General features: G+C 40.7%; 1 protein-coding gene across 3 annotated transcripts in view; it reads right to left on the bottom strand.

The window, feature by feature from the left end:
- LOC106880385 (uncharacterized) overlaps positions 1-9675 on the bottom strand; it is a 103173-nt gene that overhangs the window by 30677 nt on the left and 62821 nt on the right. The gene's annotated exons all lie outside the window — the stretch shown is intronic.

Below are 9675 nucleotides of genomic sequence, written 5' to 3'. Positions count from 1 at the left end.
TATAAGGTTTTTAACTTTTAAATTTTCATATTCAAAAGAGACAGAGACTTCAAATTCGATATATCAATTTATTCACCACTCTATGTTAACATTTCTGTGCCAAACTTATCCAGTGACTGGGTCATTGGATTTTGACATTTGGCACTTCTTCAGGAGTGGTTACCATCGGAACAAAACACGAAAAAACACATACATAACGATCATTAAATTCTTAAAATCCTTAAATTCTTAAAATCCCGGGGGCAGGGTGCTGGAAAGTTCTTGGCTTTAAGGGTATAGCGAAAAGGCCTTTCTTCCGAGTTCTTTTACAGGGCTTAGAAAGACTGAAGGACCTCTGCAAATAAGTTTGTGAATCTGAGAGGGAAACATGCTGAATAAAATCATAAATACCTGATCCTTCTGTATTTTCGTTTACCCAAAGCCAGAAACTTTTCAGCCCCCTCATATATATATATATATATATGCTCATATATACGTGTGTATGCAAGTGTGTGTGTGTGCGTGCGTGTGTGTGTTCGCGCGTATGCTCGCGCAGGCACGCACTCTAGCGTTTCGAGAGGGTGCCCAAACCTAAAACATTAATTTTCTCCAACCATTACTGTCTCGCATTATATTTTTGAGGTTTTCTATCTGAAAGTCGACATCATGTGAGTGTTGATGGATGTACGTCATCCGGATTATCCGACATCAGAATTCCATGGCTAGGGATGCGTAAACGAAGCTATTTAAAACATTCATGTTTGCTTCAATAGAACTGTAACAGCATATCTTGTACCCCGCTCAAGAATGATTGATGATATACAGGGAATATTTCCATAAAGCTTTTCTGTCGTATGTTTTTTCCATGATTTATGGAGAACAGCACACAACAAAGATGTACAGACCCCATGAACCTTGCTTTGTATCCCTTTTTTTTTTTCAAACAATAGAGAACTGATTCTACAATGATTCTGAGGAATTCTCTTCCCATTCTGTCAGGCAGTGTAGATTTCCAAATAAGTCTTTCTTTGTCAAGTACACTCTATGATTTTATTATGCAAATTGGTACATTTTGTGGCTGGATGTGATATTACTTAACTTCGAACATTAGGCCTCACCGAGGCAATGACTTGTGACCGAGACCTTTGGAAATATGTTGTGCGTGAGAAAAACCGGCAAGCTAAGTGAAACCGTAATCCGTGGCCTTTGCCAGAGGTGTAGCCAGCCCACTTATGCGTACCTTTCCTTCAATGGACACTAAACTCTGCTTACGAAGACCTGTTGTGGCAAGTGAAATCGAAATCAAACCAAATTCGACGGCAAGTGAAATCGAAATCGTAATTGAACCAAATTCGATGACTGGCACCTGTGCCAGTGGTGCGCTAACAGCACCGTCCGAGCGTGATCATTGCCAGAGCAGCTGTCTGGCTTCCGTACCGGTGGCACGTAAATAGCACCATTTGAGCGTGATCATTACCAGCGTTACCTTACTAGCACTTGTGACGGTGGCACGTGAAAAATCATTCGAATGAGGTCATTGCAAGTGCCGCTAAATTGGCTCTTGTGCAGGTGTCACGTAAAAAACACTATTTTGAGCGTGGCCGTTGCCAGTACTCCCAGTACCGCCTAACTGGTCCGTGTGCTGGTGGCACGTAAAAGCTCCTACTACTCACCGAGTGGTTGGCGTTAGGAAGGGCATCCAGCGGTAGAAACTCTGCTAGATCAGATTAGAGCCTGGTGCAACCATCTGGTTTGCCAGTTCTCAGTCAAATCGTCCAACCCATACTAGCATGGAAAGTGGACGTTAAATCATGATGAGGATGAGGATGATGATGATGATGATGATGATGATGATGATGATGATGATTATGATGGTGTTGGTGATGATGATATATATATATTTGTCTGAGTAAGTGTGTGCGCTTATGTATGGACGCATATATGCATGCGTTTATGTACGTGCTGCTATCAGTGGCAGAATACTTACTGAAATTTTTTGGAATCGTTCTCTGTGGACTGTAATTCTACTTCCAAATATTCCAGTGTCACATAGTAACAAGAACTTTCTTAACATAAAATTGAATTTGTGTAGTGTTCAATATCTATTGTGTGCCAAGGGAAATCAGGGGAAACAATATACTTAGAACCAGGTTTGTAACCTTCAACGTCGCAATACCTTAGATCATGCCTGATGTAATTCAAACCAAGCCTCTGTGTGTGTGTGTGTGTGTGCGTGTAGTATGTGCATTGTGTGTGTGTGTGTGTGTGTCTATGTATGTGTGTGTATGTGCGTGTGTGTTTCAGAGTCAAATACTTGCGGTCCTACAAGGCAGGAGTGGGCCAAGAAGCGGTTAGAAGCAGTCAAAGTCATTTCATTGTCGTGCAGTACACCAATAAGTGATCCGTACTAGAGTCTGTAGTCTGGAGCGATCTAGTTATCAGAACATTGGTTGCCTGGTAACGCCAGGTCAAACTTCTACTGTACTTTGGAAATAAGTGATGGTGAAATATAGTTTATGGAGTTTGTAAAACTCAAAACTCAAGCAATTATCAGCCAATCGTATGCCGTTTAAGGAAGTTTAGTCATGGCTGGTTACATCTCTGAAGGTCAAAAAGCCTGGCAACAGTCTCCTGAGTCGTCCTTGAGGCACAGTGAGAGAATTCTTCTTTTGCATGCTGTATAGAGTACATTCTCGGAACATTGACAAGTAAACATATATTTTACGCTCGGCTTTATCAGATTTTGCAGTGAGTTTCCCACAGCACAGACAATACATTCTCTCTCGAGTCGTCAAGAGTAGCTGATGGTAAAGACTACGGAAATAATAAGATGACAACCTAAAAACCTGGCAGAAAATTTACAGTATTAAGTGCATAGATGTCCTGACTTTGCAGTATGTAACTCTCATTGTGCAGCGATATCCGCTTAAAATTTTAGCAAATAAGTGGATCACTATAGTTTTATATGTCGTTGTTCTCCACGAACACCCGCAGCCATAGTCTTAAGATTACACACCAGCGTCGTAAATTGAGCGCCGGTTGTCCTCTTATTATTTGTGTAGTCTTTACCATCAGCTACTCAGGCAACTTGTAGTCCTAACTCCAAGTATTGAGTGAGATAAGAGGAATGAGCATGATATTTTATTGTCTTGTAACATTATGTCGAACTGTTGCCAGTTTTTGAGGCAGGGATGTTTCCATAACACTTTATGTTGGATTTTACTTTGGAATTAAGTGATAGTGACACAAAGGGCGAAGGAGTTACAACGTAGTCAACGGCCATTCAACTATGTGTGTTTGTGGAGTGTTTGTGTGCGTGTATTCTGTGTGTTGCATTTTGGACTCTGTGTGTGTGTGTTGTATAGAATGTGTTCTTTTTTTTTAATTGTATATATCATATGGGCATTGGGCAGGTCCTTCTGGTCCTGTACGGTAGTGAGACGTCCCCGCCCTCCAAGAGTCTCCCGCTGCTTTGCGGGTAGATTTTTTTTGGTTAAACAAAGGCTAGGAAGTAAACCGTATCCAAATCCGGAGTGGAGCCCCTAAGGCGGTTATGTGATGAAGTCCATCATCTCTCCCGCAGCGCCTGCAGTCCAGTCGTGACTAGGATGTGTCGTCCTGCGTCCCACCTGGCTAGATCAGCTGGACCGAGAGCGGGGTCCTGAGCTTAGGCAACCCAAGACCTCCACAGTTCTTTTGCCCAGGATTCAGTGACTCCACCCCCTCTACTTCTTCTTCCAAGTCCTGAGGTGATGAGCGAGAGGTGACTGTGGCAGGTGTAGAATAGCGCTGGGATTTGCTAACTATGGACCTGCACTCGGGCGGTCAGGGAAGGATGGTCGTTCTGCAGCCTACCGGGGCAAGGGCATAGCTCGGCACCCACTCTGACGACGGAGCAGCCCTCTTCAGGGCGAAAAACTGAAGTGATGCTTCAGCCTGCACCTGGCCTGATACCTCCTGAGCCTCAGATTGAGACTGAGGGCACAACTCTGAACAAAGTGGAGAGCTTCAGATACCTGGGAAGCTGCCTGTCGTCAAACTGCAGCATGGACAAAGATGTCTCCACGAGGCTTGCAAAAACAGGAGCTTCGTTTGGCAGACTTTGGACGACGCATCAGACTTTCCACCAAGCTGGCAGTCTATAGGGCAGTCGTCATCACCTCCCTGCTTTACGGCTGTAGGATGTGGACGCTGTATAAGAGGCAAATGCGAGTACTTGACCACTTCCACCGCCGCTGCTCCGAATCATGGGAATTACCTGGGAGGACAGAGTCTCCAACACTGAGGTGCTTCACAGAGCTGAAATGCTCGGGATCGAAGCTCTCATCATGAAGGCCCAGCTCCGGTGGGTCGGACATGTAGTCCGAATGGACGACGCGCGTCTACCAAAGATGATCTTCTCTGAACTGGCTTCTGGAGCAAGAAATTCTGGAAGGCCACTGAGGCGATACAAGGACAGCCTGAAAACTTCCCTTGAGGCCTGAGGCATTTCAGCCCGTGACTGGGAATCACTTGCCTCTGACCGCGGCGCCTGGCGTACAGCTGTCCAAAAGGGTGTTAGGCTGTTCGGGGAAAAGCGCCTCAAGAGCCTGGACCAGAAGCGACAAGCCCAAAAAGAGAGGATCCCCAACCCTTCTTTTGTTACGTGCCTAACATGTGGTCAAATCTGCGCGTCCGCCTTTGAGCTCCGTTCCCACCTCCGGCGTCACTGACGTCATTGTCGAACCCCGACAGACTTCCATTATGTATGTATGTATGTATGTATGTATGTATGTATGTGTGTATAGATTAAGTCGTCCATATCATGATAACATTACTTTCCCGTCTGAACTATGCAAAGTCACCTCTAAATCCTTCATATGTTGTAGACTCATATCTAAACCTGAAATTGAACAGTCACACGTTTCTCTCTTCTCAGATTCAATCACATGGCTTAGCTAAATGATGCATTACCAAGTATGCCACGTAGAGGGATAAAACTCGGAACCCCCTGATTATTAAGCGAACTGCTTAATCATATATCCATAGTGCAGGTAACACAGAACACAGAGTAATGAGATATATTTACAAAAATGAGCTGAACCTGGTTTAACCACATACGACAAGTTCTGATATGGAGGACAAAGCTGTAAGTTTATGGCATCATTTGGAAGCTGAGCATTTGTTCAATGGAAGATCCACTTTTTTTAGTCAATTTCCCAATAAAAGAACGATTTATCTAGATCGATGACGGTAGTTATGTTGTAATTTCATGAATATGTTTGGATATACTCTGAGCTGCTTGCCCATAAATCGCAACAAAGTATTATGTTTGATAAAGTCTATTGAAACTGTTGCCTAACAGTTGAAGCATCGCCTATTAAACACATATAAACTGCATTAATGTCTTATTTATTTTTCTCATTCTATTATACTATGTTTCTTGATATTGACTGCAATGTGGATGCCAAACCTGTTTCGGTAGGGGTATCGTTAACTCACAGAGACTAAGATCAAAATCTCAGATATGTAAATAAATGATAAATGATTTACAATTTTCTGACGGATAATACCCTAATAACACACACTTTGGCAGTCTCCTAGTAAACAGATGTTTGGGATGTGATGTGTTAACTTAAGCTTTAAAAGTCCCAGGAAATACCAAACGTTATTCAATAGAATTGTAAGTATTCCGATAGAAGTTGGAAGCAGCTCGATTAATGAAGTTGTGTTCTAGTTGCTGAAGAATTTGAATAGACAGATTTAATCCGAACGAGCAAAATTTACTGCCTGAACTAAGTATTTTATTTTGATCAAGATCAACTCACCTCAAAACGAAATGTATATGAAATGAATTTCTGCCGAGACCACTGCATCCTCTGTCTACACATTGTATAAGAAGGATTACGGTATCCAATGTGTGCTTCTATTTGTTGGCAGATATTTGGCTGTGATTCGGATGAGATTTCGCTGCTCTATCAAGCTAGTACGGAAACCGCATAAACAATCTATTTTTCTTTTAATGAAGATATTGAGTATTTAGCTGACAGCTTATCTGAAGAAGTGGTAAAACTGAATATATCATTTATTCCTATTTGTAGAAAGCTTATTGTGTCATGATGGCATTTGATAACGGTCTCATACGTGTCCTGTCGTTTTATTTAAAATTGAAAGCACTCCATCTAATGATTGTTATCATAAGCGACCGTCCCTAGTTGTTATCATTGGCCAACGCTCAAGCGACGCAAGTACTTCGATCTTTTATCATTTCCGTATCGTTTAGGAAGAAACCCCTTGTTTACTGCTTGACTTCTTAGATCATTTTGTGGTCTTCCACTGGCATCAGATTTTTGAATGCCTGGTCTACAAACTTTTAAAACAGTTATAGATTATTGTACTCCACTTCGCTCTTTGCGAAGTTTCGAAACATCTTCCAACATCGATGCAGATTTTTGTACGCTACTTTGTTCATGTTACTCAGTACATTTTCTTATTTCGTCATTGTGTAATAGAAGTCATACTTCACAATCAGTTATGTATTTCTTCCATTTTGTATTAAATACCAAGCTCTTTCAGGAATCGCGCATGATTTATGTGCGTAACATAATGGCTGGCCGACAGCGTATGACATGGTCAATGGTGTCTTTGTCAGGCATCCGATCAACGCTGAAGAAGTTTTCTTTCAAGCAGGATGGAGTTTGTATCTGTAACTAAGGAGAAACCGTGACAAATAAGCATCAAACGATCCAAACTTTTTAGAAAATATGTTGACCCCCATTTTTACTTTCTTTACTATTTATTCATTTAGACCGTTTGAAGACTGAGAATATGGCGATCTTTTAAGAGTTTTACACCCTATCTTTTCGAGCCGTTGTAACAATTTCTCGTCCCAAAATTCAGATGTATCGTCAGAATCAAATACATGTGAAAATTCATTCGTTGTGAAAATTATCCTCCAAACATCTGTCAGTTTCAGCAGGTTTATAAGTCACTCTCACCGTTTCTGACCACCTAGAAAAATAGCACCAACCAACATTTTGTACAGAAGCATGTTTCATATGTACACGTGATCAAGCCTTCACTTCAGCTGGCCAACTCTACAGGTTTAAGCTGACAACACTTGAGACTACTTCTAGCATAATCAACATCATGACAATATTCAGCCCGCCAGGCTTCCAATCGCAAAGAAATGGGAGTTTCCACTCCACCACAATGGAGATCATCGTGTACAGTCTTAATAGACATTTGCCACAATACTGTTGTTTCAAGATACTGCTATCTAGCACCTTCGGATGATCTCTACTCAACCGCTACAAAACTGCTACTCGACTGCTACTCAACACTATGTCTTTATTTTGGCACTACGGCCACTACACAGAGAGGGGACACTACAAGGACAGACAAAACAATACAGCACGTGGGGTACAAAGAACAAGTGATGAATGGAATGAATTACTTACAATGAGGTGATGAAATGGCTTACGAGTCCCCCAAAACTCGCAGTTTCATTTAACAGTTCTCTCATACAGTTTATGATCATTTTTTTTCTTTAACAATTGTAAGTGGCAACAGCTCCTCTGCCGTTACTACACTTGGCAGGGTGTCGTAGCCCACGAATAATCCACTTGTTTGAAACTTTTCCGGGTGCATCTGTTTGAAACTTGTCTGGGTGCATCTGTTTGAAACTTGTCCGGGTGCTTAAATAGACTACTTCTATTTATATGTCTTGGGAGATCCTACTTCTTCGCCTGGGGGCGTCGACACAACAAATACTGTAGGATCTACAATATCACCGTTACAAATAATATCATTATCTATTCTAGGTATGTCTAATGGCCTTCAATGTTATTTCAGTTACTGAGCAATTGCTGCATCTATTTCATTTGATCCCTTTTATAATCTTACAAAGGGTTACCCAATTTTTCCTTCCTTCTTGCAGTTCTAATTTTACTTGCGTCAATTTCCACACAATGAACAAAGTATGTATCAGCAAAATTATTTTAGGTCTCAAATTCGATCAATAATCATTGAAATAGTTGTATTAGCAAAAGTTCATGCTCGCCTCTATTTCCGAACGGCTTCAAAGTGACAGCAATATTCATAGTTTGAGAAGTCTATTTACGACGGACAAAGATATTTGTTTGCAATACAATAACAGGAAATGACAACAAAATACCTAGCACACAAATGTGATAGAAATGCGGATAAACCACTTTGATACAAGAGCCTTTGCCGAGTCTTTGGAATTATCATTCAGGATGTCAGCCTTATCCTAAATATTTGCTCGAAAATGTCATCAAGGTATTACCTACATATGAAGGATAAAGTTGGGAGTAGAAAATTGCACCACGTAATACATAAAAAGGATAATCCTGAGGATATCAGTATAAAAGCTATAGTGATGAGGAGGGAATGGCCATCCATGATGCTGAATGTTCCTATAAATACTTCAATAAAATGTAAGTAAAGTAAAACAGATATGATGATCTCAGTACGGGAAAAGTAATCATACATATTGCTTGAAATCTATATTTCCCAATGTCATAACTATTTCAAAAATTTGTAAAGTTAAAATATCTATGATGATCTGATGCGAAATGTGCTGTTACTCCATCTAGACGATACATTTAGATTTCTACTAGTAATTACTGAAGAATTTAGATTAACAAAACTAGAAAGAACACTCTCAAACAAGGAATTTCAGCTACAAACGACCGTCAGATTATGCAAGACATTCAAGAAGATTAGCAGGTAATAAAAGCATTTGCACATACACACACACTCACATCAGGCACACACACACACAAACATAAGGCAGACACACACACACACACATGTACGTCGAAGAGATAGTGACATTGCCGCTAGATCCGAATTAAATTGCAGACAAATCTCCCAGAAATTGCATCCTGTTCTTTTGCTTATGCATGTATGTATGTATGCGTGTATGTATGTATGTATGTATGTATGTATGTATGTACGTACGTATGTATACAGAAACATATGCTCCACTTAATAGTAGCTGTGCCTGATGTGAAATAACAAATATATCTCTCTCAAATCGCACATTATCTTAATATATATAAACCAACGACATATCCGGACAGTAGCTGAACCAAAAGGAAATAGGAAAATATCATCTTCTTATCAAATTCATCTTTTTTTATACAAAAACTATTTCTTCCTGAAGTTATATATATATATATATATATATATATATATGTGTGTGTGTGTGTGTGTGTGTGTGTGTGTGTGTGTGTGTGTGTGTGTGTGTGTGTGTGTGTGTGTGTGTGTGTGTGTGTGTGTGTATGTAGATACGAGTATACAATTCATGAAGAACAATATGTCATAACCAAATACTCCTGATACCTCTTCTGATTTGTTTATGTTAATATAATACTCAAGCAGCCCTCCATGACCTGATGCGTTATGTAAATGTTAAAACCCAAAGAAAATTCACACAGGCGCAGGAGTGGCTGTGTGGTAAGTAGCGTGCTTAGCAACCACATGGTTCCGGGTTCATTCCCACTGCGTGGCACCTCGGGCCGACCAAAGCCTTGTGAGTGAATCTGGTAGACGGAAACTGAAAGAAGCCTGTCGTATATATGTATATATGTATGTGTGTGTATATGTTTGTGTGTCTGCGTTTGTCCCCCCAACATATATGTATATATGTATGTGTGTGTATATGTTTGTGTGTCTGCGTTTGTCCCCCCA

This window comes from Octopus bimaculoides, chromosome 13 (assembly GCF_001194135.2).
Source record: "Octopus bimaculoides isolate UCB-OBI-ISO-001 chromosome 13, ASM119413v2, whole genome shotgun sequence".
Lineage (NCBI taxonomy): Eukaryota > Metazoa > Mollusca > Cephalopoda > Octopoda > Octopodidae > Octopus > Octopus bimaculoides.
Note: the sequence above shows the minus strand (reverse complement) of the source record. Positions and strands in the feature narration are given on the sequence as shown.